General features: G+C 40.4%; 3 long non-coding RNA genes across 4 annotated transcripts in view; 2 read left to right on the top strand and 1 right to left on the bottom strand.

The window, feature by feature from the left end:
* Positions 1 to 1285: 1285 nt before the first annotated feature.
* LOC115769536 overlaps positions 1286 to 17881 on the bottom strand; it is a 30160-nt gene continuing 13564 nt past the window's right edge. Inside the window, exons 2-3 of the long non-coding RNA XR_004018757.1 lie at positions 15502 to 15700; positions 1286 to 1328 (exon numbers count right to left, since the gene is read on the bottom strand). This is a non-coding gene — a long non-coding RNA (uncharacterized LOC115769536). The remainder of the gene's footprint in view (positions 1329 to 15501; positions 15701 to 17881) is intronic.
* On the top strand, positions 6788 to 7946 carry LOC115769528. The gene is made up of 3 exons (XR_004018754.1): positions 6788 to 7041; positions 7101 to 7635; positions 7750 to 7946. It is a non-coding gene; the product is annotated as an uncharacterized LOC115769528 (long non-coding RNA).
* LOC115769519 lies at positions 12511 to 13349 on the top strand. 2 transcript variants are annotated; one of them, XR_004018753.1, is made up of 3 exons: positions 12511 to 12584; positions 12930 to 13100; positions 13170 to 13349. It is a non-coding gene; the product is annotated as an uncharacterized LOC115769519 (long non-coding RNA). The 2 variants fall into 2 exon arrangements; XR_004018752.1 differs by lacking the exon at positions 12511 to 12584 and adding an exon at positions 12743 to 12823.

Genomic DNA, 17881 nt, shown 5'->3' with positions numbered 1-17881 from the left:
TTTCCCGAAGAAAAGTGCCGAGCAAAAAGGCACTGCATCATTTTCCATTGTGCAGATAGCAAGAAAAACCCGATTATAATGCACATGTCGAGAGCAGTTCTTGAGTTTTATAGATTTTTTTTCCTTTCGCTGCAGTTTGTTACAATTTATCAACGTCCTCGAATTGCATATAAGCCGCGTCCATAAGGATCAATAAGGATAATACGAATATATGTCGCCACGTCGTGTAGGTAAACGGCGACTCTGCCAAATGTAATTATCGTTTATGCCGCAATGTGGCACGTTTCGAATATGGTTTAGACTCCGAATTGAATTGGGTTCGGGCTTTGCACTGAAATTGGAATTGGAATCAGGGGGAGTAGTCTTTAATTTGTCATGGTTTTCAGCTACACATGACTGTGTGTGTGCGTGCGTGTGTTTGAAGAGTGTTTTGTATTTGTGTTTGCGATGTGATAAGCACATGTTATGGTTTTTCACACTCACAATTGCTTAGTGCAGAAGGTGGGCGTGGGGCGGTATTGGGGTTCAGATTTTCGTGCTATCGATTTAGCCTTTTCGGCTTTCAGTTGCTGTTGCGGTCGTGTTGCAACATGTTTTGTGCTATCAGAATTATGATTAATTGATTGCCAAGCATTTCAGCATTTCAACAGTTATCAGGCAATACAGGAAGCCGTCGGAGGTCACGCCTTCGCAATTTGGGGCGGTTTCGTAGTGTCGGTCAACGCACTGCATCGCCTTCACGCCCACTCTCCCGCATTGAGAGTGCCAGCAGTTCCAGTGAAAAGCATTAAAAAGAATTCTTTCACTTGCCCCCACCGCCAGCTTCTGCTCCATTGACGACGAACAGCTGGAAGAGACTGGCGCAGCATCCACAACAGCCAACCGACGTAAATTTGGAACTGAATTGACAGCAATAATCAAACATAAGCAACATTTAATTGGCACTTGGAAACCATAACAACAAATGAGCAGAGTCTAAGCGAACGATCAATGCTCTTCAAATTGAAAACACGCAAAATAAAATATTTACGACAAATAAAGGCTTTCCTTAAGTTCTATAACATAGTTCTGCAGTCATATCACAAATATTAGGAAAATAGCATTGTAATTTTAGTATTTCATTGTTAAATTAAATTAAAAGCTCGAATTTTGTATTCTTGTTGCTAATAGGAAAGAATAATCTTATGAATAACTATATCAATTTAATTTAAATATGTACTTACCCGAAATATCCCGTAAACATGCGTAGTAATTTTTATTTATTATTATTTTAATATAAGATGTACCCCTATGAGCTGAGGGAGGCAAGCATTTATATATGTACATCACTGAAAGAAAAATTTAGAGAACAGATTAGAAAGATCAGGAGAAGAGAGAAAGAGCAAATGAGATGTAGAGAGTGAGTGAGAGAAAGAGAGGGAGAGACAAAAGGAAATGATTTAAGATTAACTTAAATCATGAGAATCGCAGAGAAGGGGTGTAAAGTAAGCCTGTTCTGCTTTTGGTGTAAGAGAACATACCAAGGGTATCCCGTTTTCCACTTGCAGAGAGTGAGGCAGAGTCCGCGGTTGTGGCTGTCACATGTGCGCTATGCAATCATTTAAATAGTTATTGCACTTTTCTTCCAGCACACATCCACTAACAGACACACGGCAATGCAATTAGTTTAAAAGGCCAAAAAGAGAGCAACGAACAGCTTGGGAAAAAGCGAGCTGAAGGCGAGGGAGAAGCTTGACAGGCTGACAGCACAACAAACATGCCAGCAGGAAAAACGAGAGCTACGAGCTACATGGAAAAATGTCAAAGCAAAAATGAAGCCATTAAATGAACGGCAAAAGTTGCCCCGAAATACCAAAAAAAAAAAAAATGAAGAAGAAATAAAGAAAAGCGGAGTAAAAGGGGGCCAACTGCAGCCAGTGCCAGTGGCAACACATTTAACACCCGCAAAAGCGTTGCCAGCGTGTTGGAAGTTGGGGGTCGAGGGCTCTGGGCAACACTCTTTGACTGGCTCAAACGTCATCGTCGTCGCCGCAGTCCGCATCATCATCATCATAGCCGGAGACGGCGACGGTGACGGTGACGCAGTCTCGTCTGCGTCGTAAACGTCAACATCTTTCACGTGTGTGATGGGAGGCGCGGAAAAGAGAAGAAAAAAATTGGTCCAGGAATAGTGAGCACGAAATGCCAGCATTAGGTTGAGGTTGAGTCGAAATTTTAATGGGCTACTACCATTGTGGTCAGGGCATTAAGTGCAGGTGGCAGTGTTTAAAGATGCCAGGGTCTCACCAGGATGCTAATGGGTGTGGCCAGCCATTTGTACTAATAGAATGTCGTGAAAAACCAGTTGAGACCAGGCTGTGTTAAGAGAAGCACAAGCCAATTATTTACAGGATGAGTGCTAATAATTCGCATATGGTTCAAGCGTGAAAATGTTGACGAAAAGCTTACTTATTAAATCGGGCACGATACAGGTTACAACAAAAAGCAACATTAATTTCAAATATAATTCCCAAAGTGTTTAAGCTTAAAATTGTTCAAATGTGAATGTTTGCCAGTAACCGAGCGAGATCCTCTTCCCAATTCCAAACAACTCACAAGAAGCAAATTTCAGGCTTAGAATTTAACAATACGTACATAACTGCTCCCATGTTAACATGTTAACCTGTAACTTGAGCACCTGTTTGTCAGGTAATTAGCCCAAACAATTAATTACCAGGCAGCTGCAGACAGGCATTCACTGCATAAGTCCGTAAACTTAACAATAAGTAGGTTACACTATCAATTTCCATATTCCAAATGCCAGTTTTTGGGGGGTAGCGCAACGAAAACTTTGCCAAACAGCAGCCCAACAAGACAAACGACTTGTGCACTGCTGCGGGGGGTGGCCCGCCCAATTGTCAGAGGGACGCAACGGGATTGGGTGAAAGCAACAGCAGCAAAATCTGTACGGGCTGCAGCGCATAGAACACGTGAGTTGTGCAACATTTTTGCAAAGTAATTGCTCATTTTGACAGCTCGTGCAACGCCCTTGTTTGCAGTTGCCGTTGAATGCTGGGCAGGCGAGGCGGGGCAGGTTGTAGCTTCTTTTAGGGTTTTGCCAGCCATCGGCTTGTTGCTTCCTGCCACTGGCAGCAGTGGCAGTAGCAGTGGAAGTGGCGGCAGCAGAAGCAGAAGCATCAACCCGCAGCAACCTGCAGCATCAACTTCGCGTAGTTCTTCACATGCGAGAAAGCAATAAAATCTTATAGTTTGTTTTTGTTCTCTGCTGCTGCTGTTGCTGCTGCTGCACATGTGGCAAGCCAACAACAACTGCAACAGCAACAACAATAACAACTACAACAACAACGTACAACGGTGACAACGACAACAATGACGACACTGACTACAGACTGTGCCCTATCACTGACAGGCTGTCAGTTGACAGCGCAGAGAGCGAGTCCGAGGTGTCCCCCACTTGTTGTCAACTGTGATGCTCCTTTGCTCCCTCGCTTCATTGCATTGCATACCCTACATTTCTATGTAAGTGCTCTTATAGAGAACGTCGAATGCATAACATGGTTTGAAATTGAAAAAATTTTGATTCAGACTATAATATTTAAATATTAAAATATAAAATAAATATAGCCTCATATTATTAGAGAAATGTATGCAATATTAGACGTATGAGCAACTTTTTTATTCTTAACTCAAATGAGTAGAGAGCAAAATGATTCCATAAGCCATAACATTTTTGTGATTAAGGATATCTGAATCGAAATTCCACCATCAGAAAATTAAATATAAAAATATGATCGTTTAAAATAATAAACATTTTAGTAAGTCTCAGCAAAAGTAGATTAAATCTTTAGTAAAAATCAAATTTAGCCCGCACTTGCTTCTGAAAATATATATGGCAAAAAATATTTTCGACACAACGGGCAATTGAGCATTTGAAATAATATATTTTGTGAAAATTTTACAAATTGATGTTTAATCAGGTTTCACAATAAAAAGCCTTGGCTTATAGATGTGCAAAGCTCGAGTCAAAGAAAGTTGGTTCGAGTCGTAAGTTGAGATACCCACGATTTTTTCAGTTTGCAGCCCAGTTATATAATAATATTAATAGTGATAACTATTTAACACATATATTACTTATAGCATGGGGCCTTAGGCAATATAAACAATTATGTGGAAGTCTGAAGTTTAAGAATTAGCACAAGAGTTGTTATTGCAGAGTACGAACGTTGGTCGGCTACTCCCTAACCGCCATCGACAATGCATTCTTTTGTTGACGCTTGCATTGTTGCTGCGTTTTAGTGCTACTATTAAATGCATTTCACAATAGTTGTCGATGGATTTGTTATTGTTAGCAATAAAATTAATATGCATGTTGGGACAACAGTTTTGATGACAGTCCGAACTGCGAAACATCAGCAACAACGGCAACATCGGCCACATCAGCGGCATGCAACGACATGCGGCGACATCTGTTTTGCATATCAGCGGTGCCATCGAATGGCAGCAGAAGCTTTTTTGCGTCTTTCATGGCAATTGCTGCTAGATTTGCGCCATGTAAACAGAATGTATTACTTTTTGCTGGAAGACATTGTCTGGCAGAGGATGCAGCGAGCCATCAGCATTCGTAGATGTATCTGTGCGTGTGTGTGTTGCCCCCTGACGAAACGCAGAATTTTTCTCAATTTAAACGCATGACACAACACAAAAGTGTCAGTCAGGCGGAGATGCAGAGAATCGAAGGGTAGGGGTGGTCCGTGTGAGGGGTTTGAGCACTTCATAGCAATCTGTCACAATCAATTAATTGCCATAGAAATATCAACAGAGCACATCAAACAAAACTGAGGCAAGGTAAACGGCACAGCGATGCCTATCCGTCAGATACAAGATACACTCGCACCAGATACAAGATACGAAACGTATGAGGCAGTCGCCTTTGGCTTTTATCAGCACGCACGATCACTTCAAAGGGGCAACGCAGAACCAGTGAAACGGAAGTGATTGCATTCACACCACACAGCTGGCCAAGTGGGGCAAATTGTGGTTGGGCCAGAGGCCACATTCAACTCATAGATCAGGCGGCAGTTCATTTGATCAGCGCTCGAACGCATTTAGCAGATACTTTCCGTTGAACATGTCAGGCCGATAATTTGATCATGTGTGTCAGCTTTATGCGCAGGTATTTACACATATATTTAAGAGATGTCATGTTGAGGTTAACTGGAATTCCCTAGCGACAGGCCCAGCCATTTGTGCTGCGAGGCGTGTTCGATATGAGATTCTACTAATTGATAGCGACATATTTTTGGGGCTATTTCTCCTTAGCCAAAGTGTATCAATAAATTTGTTTGCTGAAGGAATTCAGTAATTTAAATTAAAAAGCTTGACGAAAGGTTTATAAATGGAGTTGAAGGTGAGAAATGGGATAAGGAAACTCGGCATAAATTGCAGAACCCTTTGTTATAACCTAAAACCATAGTAAATGGTTTTATGCAAATGAATGCAGCAGGAAGTATCTCCAATCCCATAAAGTTTAAAGATATATTTTAATCAGTATCAATAGATGAGTCCATCTAGCCATGTCCGTCTCTTTTAATTTCTTGTATCGATATGATCGATAAGAAATCGGTATCGAAATCCTCTTTTTAGGGCAAATCTCTTTTTGTCACCAAAATTGGCATCCATCTATAAGGATAGTATATACATTTCGCGTATCTTTCGTTTTATTTCTATAGCCAACCTCACCCTTCGCCACGCCGACATAGCTATAAATCATTTGGATCTAGCCACCAATTAGCAACCATTTTAATGCTTTTGTCTTTTTAAGAATATAGGAATATTCTATCGCACAATAAAATCTACTGATGAAAATTTCATCCAGAAAGGCAAAGGAACAGAAAAGTTATTCAAGAGAACATGTGGTTATATTGGCAAGAACATGTGGTTGCGGCAACAAGCGCAAATTGCAAGGTTTTTTGTATGCATGTGCACACATACACACACAAATAGAATTGCTACTGCGTTTGTATCGCATACCGTGCTCTGTGTGTATGTTAAGTTATTTTTCATCAAAGTTAAATTCTTGATATGGCTACGGGGTTTGGGGCGGTGGCAACGTTGAATGCAATTGCGAGTTCGACTTCGGTACAAGGAACTCAATAGTAAAAAAAAAAAATATTTATTTGAGCTGTATTTAGTAGAAAGCTCAGGATATCCCCCAGTCAGACTCTTACTTCTTTTAATTTGAAATTTTTCTCATTTGCCAAAAAATATTGCATATAAGTCAAAATTTTCTTATTGCAATTAAAAACTGGCGGTTTCTCTTTAGAGCTCCAAGTTTGACTTCCCTGTTTGCATAAGAAAAGAGTTGAGGAATCATATATGAGATATAAATTGGGTAATAAAATAAGAAACTTCTGACGCGTTGCGATGAATTATTCCCGACCAACAGCATGTTCTGTTCCTTGCAAGATAAATTAAACTTTTATGGCATATGAGCTAAAAGTTCGCTAATGAAACAAGAAACTCAATTTACGCATGAAGTTATTTTCTTATGCTTAAATGAAGCTATATTTAAAGTTTCACTTTCAGATAAAGAAGACTTTTCTTTATTGAAATATGCATTGTGAGATACTCTGCTCCTAGCATGCAAATAAATTAAATACAACCTATGCCAACTTGGGCTTGGCATAAGAATTTTGGGTTTTAAGTTTTAAAGAGCCTACTCAATATTCATAATGTTATATTTATTGCCTTCAAATATGCTCCCTTGCCATTTGAGAAACAGAGCACAAATAAATTTCATTAAAAAATTGGAAATTGCAACAGAAATGCATTTTTAACCATAAATAATACGTTGACAGTTGTAATTTTCGAAAGTAATCAAGTGTAGCTAATTAACAACAGCAACTGCAGTTCGAGTCAAGTCGCAAAAGGTGCGCACTTCAAATGGAGGGCGTGGCAAGCAGCTAACGATGCGCCCCCCATATGATGAGCAATGGATAACGTGTAGAGAGCTGGCGACCCCAGCGACATGTCGAGCATACAGTAAGTCCGAAGTCTGCGCTAATGAGAAAAATATGACACAATTGTAATTATCTTTGTAGTAAGGTTGACGTTGCCTGGTCTTAACATTTAATACCAATATGACAGACCCAGGATCCATGGCCAGAGCCAGAGGCAGAGCCAGTGGCAATGGCAGTTGCAGTATGTGTAAGATGAATGAGCATGAATTATAAACACATAAAAAACAACAATGCGAACAACTCGGTGCTGGCCAGTGAAAATAGTTAGTTGCTGCTCGAAGCTGTTGTTGCTGTTGTTGTAACTGCAGCTGACATTTCAGTTAATTTTGATGTATGTGCCCGGGGCCGGAGGGGGCGTCGCCCATACAAGAGGATGTAACTATGGCTATGTGTGGGTTCCCTAGTACTGAGCACCGAGCACCGAGCACCACCGAGCACCACCGAGCATCGAGCCCGGAGCTGTTGTTAAACCAAACGGATTTCCACTCGAGGCTGGGGGAGAGAAGGGCCAGCAACGAACGCTTGAAATAACAATAACAACTATGCACAGGAATGATATGTGGGCTCGTAAATGTTCACGTGCAAGCTGCTACACCTGCCGCTTAATTATGAACAGGTAAGAGAGTGGCGCCTCTCGCTCGCACCCGCACTGTGCTTCAAAGTAGGCGCCATAAAGTTTCATTAAGCGTGACGTGTTTTATAATTTTTGTAATCCAAACCGCCCCCGAAGCAACTATCAAAGAGCCGTAACTGATTAACTAAATGCACATAAACATGAAAAACAACATGAAAGCGAAAGGAAACCGAGAAAGGGAGAGTGCACAGGCCACAGGACATAGCACCGAGGGCAGAGGGAGCGCCACGCACGAGTAGCAGCATCCCAGCAGCAACCCCTGTTAAAAATGATCTATGTTCTGGCACTGGAGTTGTGAAAAATATGAGTAAATTTTTGCCTTGTTTTCATGGGAAAATTGTTTCAGAAAATTGTTTCGGGCGTAAGCTATGCGGTTGGTCCTCAGTTTCTGCCAGTCTGTGGGTGGCAATATCCTGCTTCTTGCGAGCCGCAGCATTACTTGCTATTTTAGTAGAATTCCGGGGCTAACAAAGTGTTGTGTCACTGCGGCACTCAGGCGTATGCAGTAGGATCTTTTGGGATCATTTAGTTGGGTGAGAATGCAACTAAATGAACTACTGCTCATGACTTCATCTACAAGAAACAATGCACGGTTGAGATGTTTATCGGTCAACTGTGACCAAAACTAGCCATTTATGCCCCATGGACTTAGTTTCCACTAGCACAATAGTTAATCTTTCGAAATCCATTGGGAAATAAAATTCAAAATAAGAAAATTGCATTGAGCTCAAAACATTTTCATTTCGGTGCCACAAAATAAGACGTCGTTGGCCCAAATATCAAGCAAATATTCTCATAAATTTAACCCATAATCTGCCAACATTTTGTTGTTGAACAATTTTGCAGACACATGAATTCGAATCCGAATCAGAAACAGAAACAGAATCTGTGATGTGTTTACACAAGAGACTTACACGAAAATCGAAATGCAAAGTGAAAATTTCAAATAGGAAATTTACGAGGCATCCATCCAACGATTTCTCACACTGTTTATCATAAAAAAGATTCGAAAGGAGCGAACGAGCAAGAGCCAAAAATCAGTGAGAAAACTGGGCAAATGTTTACACAAATTACATTTGCTGTGAACCACCTCGGCTACCCGGAGCCCCCGGAACACTGTGCTGTTGGCATATTTGAGCGGCTACCGTATTGGAAAATAAACCAATTGCCTTGTGCATCTGAAAGATACAGATACAAATGCACAGACAGGACGTGGGAAGCGCGCAAACATGCCCAGACTGACAGGCAGAGTATGTCAAGCGATAATATTTTTCCAGCACAGCTTGTTATATGGGAAATATATATATATATACATACAGACATATATACTAGAATATATTTAAATGTATCTATGTATCTATTGGTACGTACCAAAGGCAAAGGCAAAGCGGATTGAAGGTGTTAAATGGGCATGAAACAGCTGCATTGCGACGAGGACGAAAGGACAATCACCAAATAAACATGCACACAACGATAACATACACACACTAACACGTCCTCGGTAGCTCCGTGCCCCGCCTGCTGTCCTGCGGAAAAAGCTCAAAGGACATGTACAAAATTTCCCAATTGGTAATGCAGGCGGGGCACATTGATCGGTTCTGTAACGGCACAGGACAACGGGACATATGTAAATACCAATTTACGCTACGAAATGTCAACAACTATGATTACAATAACAACAACAACGAGGTGAACACCAACAAGGGTTGAACCTATGCCCCAGGGCCTCATCTTAACCCTTCATGTGCGTGTAGGCAGCTCCTCCCATGTTTAATTTAAATTTTTCCATAATTTTCCATTCGATCAGCAGCAACTGACCAGACAGGCCCTATATAGAACGCGCACACACACCTTTTGGGCAGCCGGCCACACCCCTGCAACCCCCTGCTGAGTAGTTGTGACCCAAATACAACTAATTGACCATGACGTAATTAGTCAACTATTGAAAATTATTCGCAGGGTTGTTGTTGTTCTAGTTTTGCTTTATATTTAATGGGCCTGGGAAAATGTACTTAGCTCATGGGAAATGCATTTAAATGCCCAACCACAAACTATTATGGAAAACCTCAGCCTATTGGCAGGCGTTTTCAATTTGTTATGGCCTCGAGGCCAATAAGTTGCACAAAATGTTTTTCGCATGCTCTTTGATCTCAAACGCATGGTGAGATGAAAATAATTGAAAGAAAAGTGTGAAAAGAGCAGAAAACTCTGAATATTTTCCAACAGCATCTATTAAAAGAGATTTGCAAAAAAAATATATAACAATATAACTGCAAATAACAAAAAAAGGACTCGAATATAAAACACAATTTCCGCTCATTTAAAAGGCTTATATAAATACACTAAATTTATTTTTTAAAATGTTATTAAAATAAAATTAAGTTTTGAACTATGCATAAAATTAAAGTAGACCCATTTATTGATTATGAATGCTTAACAATTCAGCCAGCTAATAATTTTATAAAAAAATTATTAAAAACTGATTAATTAAATTGTATTTTTGCAATAATCCGGAATTTCAAATTATGCGAAATATAGCATGCAATTTAAATAAACCATAAATGAATTATAATTGCAAGCACAAGTGCAAATTACAAAATTGTATACAATTTATAATTCAAATTAATTTCAACACAAAGCTGGACCTCATCATTCAGTGGCAATCGCATTGCCGCTGGCAGCTGTTGCTTATTAAATGCAGCACATTTGCCATGGGCAACAAGCAGCTACAAATCTCTTAAACCGAAAGGCAACACCCACAACAGAGAAAAAAATTTAAGCAAGAAAAAGATACAGTTTGAAGCCAAGGAAAATCCCATTACCAAAATGAATTTATGCACATTTCAAAAAGAGTAAACAAACAACAAAAACAACAAGCTGAGCGCTAGAGCTGAGATACCATGACCAGGATGACGACGTTGAGGATGATGATGTTGATGGGTTACTGCTGCTGCCACTGCCACTGCCTTTGCTACTGCCACTGCTGCTGCTGCTGCTACTGCTGGAAAACTGCAAAGATGAAACACTGCAGAAATGGAAAACTGTGCATGCTGTGAGGTGCTCTGTCTCCGAGTCTCTGTTTGTTTTTGCTGTTGTCGAGAGTTGAATAACAAATTGCCAGAGAAAACTAACTAGACCAAATATTTATTTTTTAACACGTTAATCTCACAAATCCCCCTGAAGTGCAAGAGCAACAACAACACCAACAACAACAACAACAACAAACCACACCACAGTTGTCTGTGTAAACAATGTGACACCAGATACGCACCACAACCGCAATGAGTTCGAGTTTTTCAAAACTTTTTCCACAGATTTGTAAATCATCGTCGTGTCGGGGCATAGTTTTTGACTGGACGCAGGAGTCTATACAAACAGTAGCCCAGGCCCAAGTGCTGGCCATAATCAGCCGCAGGCCCCTCACAAAACCAGAGCTGTCACCACTTGAGTTCCCCAGACTCCGGACCCGACGCGTCGCCTCGTCCATTCCAGACCCAAACTCCGACTGCACTTTTTCTCATGAAATGTGACGCAGGCGTCGCGGCCTGGTGACAAAAATGTCGCGACCAAAGGCGATGGCAAAAAATATTACAAAAAAAAATTAATACAAGCCTAGGATTATTTTTTCTTACAACGAAGATGGAATACCTTTGAAACGACATGAGATATATATGATTTATATGGCCCCTTTAAAGGTTAGACCACATTCATCAAAACTACGCAGGTTCTGGATGAAATATGTTTTATATTTTTAGACAAAGATTAAACTCCTGGAGCGAAAAAATGTTAACTTTTGAAATTATTTAATGCAAGCTATAAATAAATTCTTTACTGAATAGTTTCATTTGCTTAAAGTAATAAACTTGTAGATTAAATGGAGCTCTTTAAAGTGTTGCAAACTTTGCCTTTAGTCTACAATCATTTGAATTTAGTCAGAGAATACTTGGAATTATAGCTGTAAATTCAATTTGTATGAAAAGGCAACAGAAAAAGGCAAAGTATGTATTTCTCCTTTTTTAGCCACTCGACAACGACGCCTCTTCTGGGCCTGTCCAACTCAACTGTCAGGCGTCGACGTTGAGGTTTCTGTATGCGAGTGTGCGTGTGCGTGTGTGTGTTCTTGTGCCTGTGTGTGTGTGTGTGTGGTCCGCTCTTGACGCGGTTCAAGTGCCTGCAGCGCGGCCCCAAAAGGAAACAACGGAAGCAACTCGATGGGTGGGCTAACTGAGATTTGGGGGCGGAAATCTCTATACAATTGTGTGCATTCCATATTGAGAGTTGGACAATGCGCGAGCTTGTTAATTATGATAACCGGGCATTGGAGCTGGCCCCAACACAATGGCCAACATGTTGTAAATGCAGAACAGTTGCTAATTAGCTGGTTACTAAAAGCCTGCTCCTAATTTGCAAGCTCTTAAGATATCCAACAGCGAGTCGGACACGAGCTGCTTCATTAGCGGCCATTAGCGAAAACTAAATTTCCGACTTGCTGAGGAAGATGAAACACATGCCAAAAACGAAACAAAACTAACTAAAACGAGCAATTCAAACAGAAACCCATTGGAACGCCGCAGGTGATTTCTGCTCCATCACAAAAAACAACAAAAGCCAAGCCCGGCCGAAACGCAGAGCAAAATAAAACACGCAGCAATATAATTAAGAGCCTCAAGTGTATTTAAATAAAAAGTGAGGGGGAAAAAAACAAAAACTTTAAGACGCGTCATAAAGGAATTGGGCTTGAGTCTGAAATGAGTCGATTGGCAGGCAGCTGTTGCTCTGGGTAGGCTTTTGTTTTAAATTCACGCAAAAAGAACCCCATGGAGCCACAAAAACGAAAACAAGACAGAAAAAAAAGGAAGCGAATCAGCGAATTTCGGCAAGCTGCAAAATTTTTGATGAGCTGCACAAGAAATTAAAGGGCATATTAAAAGGTGAGAATACAAGAAAATACACTTTAGAATTAATATTAAATTTAAATAATAAATGGAAAAATTAGAATCAAAATTAGTGTTGGCTTACAAACGTCAAGTGCTTGCGCTGCCTTGACGTTTACTTTTAAAAAGTAGTTTTTTATCATCATGTAAAATAAATAAATTTAAAAAATATTAACACCATAAAATAACGCAAGAAACTGATTGCAAAACTCATTTATAATCCCTTTTAGTATCTGGTAAAAATAACATATTTTTTAAATACCCTGCACATGCTAAATCAGCTGAACATCTACAACTTAATGCAAACGTGTCCACATAATGGGAATATCCCACTATTTGCAGCGCCCCAGATTATTTTGATGGGCCGCCAGTCTTAGCGACTTTTGCTGTAAATATCGAAAAAATGATGGCACAACGTTTTACGCAGCGGGAGCTGTGCACTGGGAACTGGCAACGAGGCTCCGCTGTGTGGCACACCTACCCCGGGTGTAGAATTCCCCTTCCAATATATATGTATGTATGCATATGAAGATATGCCAGCTACGCACACGCGAATAACTCGCATTCACATTGTCCATATAGCCCCATAGCCGCGCACTCCGTAGGCCCTAGGTATGGCCGCGTGCGTTGCGTGTGATGTGCGTGAAATGCAACTAAATCATGCCGCGAAATATTTCAGGGATTTAAGAAACGCATACAAGAGAAATGAGGCAAGAGCTGAAAACTGAAGGGCATGCAATAAGAATACAAGAACGCGCGCCCCGCCAGGCGGCAGATGGCCAGGAACGGACCGTGGACGGACCACAAGTTGCTGCTTGTTGTTGTTGATAACTTAAATGCCACATTTAGATACAAAATTTCAGTAAAGGCGGCGCATAAATCAAGCGGCAAGATCACCAGAGGCTGGCCCCAGACTCGGCGGAAGCAGGGGGCGTTGCTGGAGACGAAGAACGAGAAGACGAAGTCGAGCCGCGCCGGTCGGGAACCGGGAACCCATCGAAACTGGAAATGGTAATGCAACTGCAACACGATCGCCAGTCGGCGGAGAGAGGGGCACAGAAACGGAAGTAAGACGCAGGGCAGACTCTTTATAAGAAAGAAGTGCTATTCAAATGTGTCCCGTGCGTTTAATTATTATCCATTTTTTTATTTATTTATTTTTTTTTATAAGCAGCTCCCCCAAGACAAATGGAGCAAAGGGGTGCTGGTAGCCGCTTAGTCAGAGCTCTTTATCATCATTCGTCGCCCTCGTCGACGTCATTTGACACTTTTCTGACATTTTTATCATTTAAGTCACATTCAGTTTTTGTTTATTCTCGATCAGACAAACAAAGAACCGACTTTAGCTGCCTTATGACAGCTTTTCAGGGCCGTATTTCCTCCTCCCTCACCTCCCCTAACATATAAAGATATTTTATTGTTGCCCAATTCAGTTTGTATCTATGCTTTAATGAAAGTGTTGAGTTTTAGTTTTCGTTGCGCTTTTTAATTGTTTGTTTATAGTCAACGCATTCGGGGCGCGCTCGTTAAGAGCCCCATGATAAATTGCCAGACGTGGAATGAAAAGCCATTCAAAATACACCATTAAAAATTTGGTATAAAATCCTCCGGCTGTGCACTACTCAAATTGATTTAAGTTGCCAGCGTTGTTGAAACACGAACATCTATAAAAACTTACAGTTACCTTAAACAACTCTATTAAAACGTGCACTGGGAATGGGAATGGGAATGCCCGACAGTACCAACGGCAAACATTTCAAAACATTTCCTCAATGAGTTCTCTTTTATGAGCTGAGGGGTATTTAAATAAAGGAACAGTTCCAAACAGATATTCACAAATAAAATGTAAGTACTGACTAAAGTGCGCAATGGAAAAAAGGGGAGACAGAGAGAACGGGCAGGGAACATTTTAGTGATTCAATTGATTTGACTTTTCGATTGAAATCTAGCTACGTATTCAATATATTTTGCAGTATTTAGTTAAATAAATGCCATAGCATATAGCATTTTATATATATATTCATATCATTTCATATCAGAGATTCAATTGTGAAGCATTAACTATACATATTAATTTAAGTAAGTGTACTTTGCTCTACAATGCACTAGATTTAGATATGACGAACTGGTTCCAGGCCAAAACTTAAATTGTGAAGCATTGACTACACATATAATTTTAATCGAGTGTGCTATGTTCTACAGAGCACTGAATTGATTTCTGTGATCAGTTTGAATCTCTAACGTTCTCAAACAAATGTAGATAGATTAAACAATGTAAGGATAGTAGAGAAAATTAACTAAGCTAATAATCTACAATGTACTAAATTGATTTCTGTGCTCGAGTTCTCAGAAGTTCAACCACCAGCGCAAACTGCAGAAAATTATGCGTACTTATAAATCAAATAGCCTAACAACCTGGCCACTATAATTATGGGAAATTTATAAAAAATTACATAATATTTACAAGATGTTATCGAGGCTAAGTATAGGCCAGACAGACAGCCAGATAGAGCCAGACAGCTGCGACCGGAGTTAGCCGAAGTTAATTTGTCTATTAAGCGCCGTCGGGTCGTACCTTTCTCTGAGAGCGTCTCCGAGAGTGGAAAACGGCAGCCAAATGCAGTCAGACAAAAATTTGTAAATGAGTCTAATCAGTCAGCCAAAAGGGTAAGCCTATAATTTGGTAATTACGAGGAGTTGCTGGCCAAAAAAAAAAAAAAATAAAATAAAATAGAGGAAGGAACATTGGGTGGACGAAAAATGAAGGCAATAAGTCAAAAAACGGTTGCATGCAATGCATAATTTTTGGTATTTATATGATCTTCAAGCAGCCTGCAGCCTGCAGGTATAATTAGCAGTTCCAAATTAGCTGCCCGCTGTTCAGCGCCAGACTTTGGTGGTTGCTTACGCTTACCTGAGGTTGACGCTCAGCCGAGCTGCTCCGCCAAACGGTAGCCGGCCAGTTTCCGTTCCAGTTATGTGAGTGAGAGATGCAGTCTTTATAGAGACATCAACAGCTGTAGCACTTTTGACATTTTGATTTGTGGTTTTCCGAACCGCGCATGTTGCTGAAGATGAACATGTTTATGACTGCGCCATGTGGTTGACTGAATCTAAAACGTGACCAGCGAAAAAAAAAAAGCCATTACATAAAAACCAATAGCAAAAGAAATAATTAAAAATTGTTTAGAAATATACTAGAAACCACAGAATTTATTTAGCAAATGACAGCAGCAGTTGTAACCACAAAAATACCTTCCTTTGTTTTATTATGTATATATTTAAACATGAAGCAATGCCAAAGTTCAAAGAACCGCCCAAGGGACGAACTTGACCAACAGAACATGTCCTCCTTTATGACCTATTTTGGTTTATTTCTGGGAACCTTTTTTTTCTTTTACTTTTTTCTTTTTTAAATAGCTCACGCGCCTACGCTTTGTCGGGGCACACGCTCACGCACTCGGACGCTTTATCTAAAAAAAATATTTACTTGTCAGACCGAATTTGTAAGCCATTTTCAAAATACAAAAGCCCCTGCCCCTATCCATCCACCCCACGAGGAGCACTCCCACATATGCTGTTGTCGTCTTTGTCAAATTACTGTTTAACTTTTATATGGTGTTTCGTCGTATTCTGTCGCATAGCTATTTATATATATATAAATACATCTCGATTTTCTTTTTTCCTTTTTTTTTTTTTGTAGCTTTTGCAGCTTATTTCTTTGGAATTTTTCGGCTGTTCGGCATGTGACGCAAATGTGACATAAAATTTTAGGGTAGAACATCCCTCATACTCCTCTCACAATATGGCGCTTCTCTTGCCAAAGTTGTTGTTGTCTTTGTTGTTGTTGTTGCATGTTATGTTGCGTAATTGCTGCAATCTGTGGGCCTCTCATTGGAGTTGGCGTGTGTGGCATATAGCAAAGCTATTGGGGCCTTGGCACATGTTGTCGCAACAGCTTTTAAATTGTTATTGATTGGCAAAGCAGAACCGAACAGCTATGGGAGTATGTGACATGTTTTGGGCTTTATAAGTGCTTGAAACGAAAGCGAAAACAAACAAATTATTATGTACATTCAAAGCATACCAGAAAATTAGGCTACCAAAGTAGGTATGCATGTATCCAGCAAAGGGCGAGCAATGTTATGAACATATTCCTAAAGATAACTGAGGACCACAGTACAGAATTAATAGACAATGGAATATAATATGCAGCTAGTGGAACTTTTTCAGGATTTTCTCGGGATCTTTACAAGCTTCCAAGGGAAAAGTGTTTATAGCCAAAAAAGCTTATAGGTACAGGAACTGCCAACTGCCTGGCATATTTAAGCTTTAAGTACAGCTCTTAAAGAGGGTTTTTGGGTCACGCCGAAACTCAAACTTGCCATAAGCCAAAGGACAATCTGTTAACGAAGAATCCTCGCAACCAGAGAGAAGCCCGAAGTAAAAAAAACGTTTGTATTATTGCAACTGAAATTTCTGACAACAAGATAACTCAGGATTATTTCAGGATACTTTCAAACTTGCAAGCGAAATTTGTTTATGCTCAAACTAGCTCCAATATGTATTTTCAGTGTACAACTTTTTATGCATTATAAAATTTGCTGTAAAAGCCAAATTAATGAAACTGCGAAACTATATTTCTCTCAGGCCAACATAAAACCTTAACGATTATTAAACATTAAATGGCAATTTTCGCTATCGGCCAGCTGCAGTGCATATTACACATGTCATATGCATGCGTCTGATCAAAGAAAAATGAACAGAGCCCAGGAGAGCGAAAAGGCGCCCAAAGCGCCTGACCAGGGCCACTGCAATGCACTTTTCTTATCTAATTGCATTTAAAGTCAATAAATTAATAAATAGCAAGCAATAAATTTAGTAAAAACAAGCCATTAATAACACTTTGGTTGACACGACAACAGCAAAGCCAGCGAGACTCGCTGGTCATGTCGGTGGCTGCGGCTGGCCTGGCCTGGGCTGGTATGGTCAGGTCGTTTCGGGTCGGGTCAGATCTGGTCAGGTCAGCCAGGCGGAGCCAGCGAGTCGCCAATAGGTCGGCGACATGTGCGGCAAGGGGGCCAGCGCTGCCAAGTTGAAAAATTGAGCGCGTTGTGTTTTTGTCAACAGCGGAACTAGCGGAAATTCTAAGAAAAATGCACAAATTGTTTAATGCCGTAGCCAAGCAGCAATTCGTTGCAGTTCGTTGAGTTTTCACATGCATCCATCAAAAAGTTTGAATTAGCCCCCTTGTTGTGGCTAGATTGTTGTGCCTAGGTGTGGGCGATTTGTAT

This window comes from Drosophila novamexicana, unplaced genomic scaffold, assembly GCF_003285875.2.
Source record: "Drosophila novamexicana strain 15010-1031.04,08,12 unplaced genomic scaffold, DnovRS2.1 tig00000009-arrow-pilon, whole genome shotgun sequence".
NCBI lineage: Eukaryota > Metazoa > Arthropoda > Insecta > Diptera > Drosophilidae > Drosophila > Drosophila novamexicana.
Note: the sequence above shows the minus strand (reverse complement) of the source record. Positions and strands in the feature narration are given on the sequence as shown.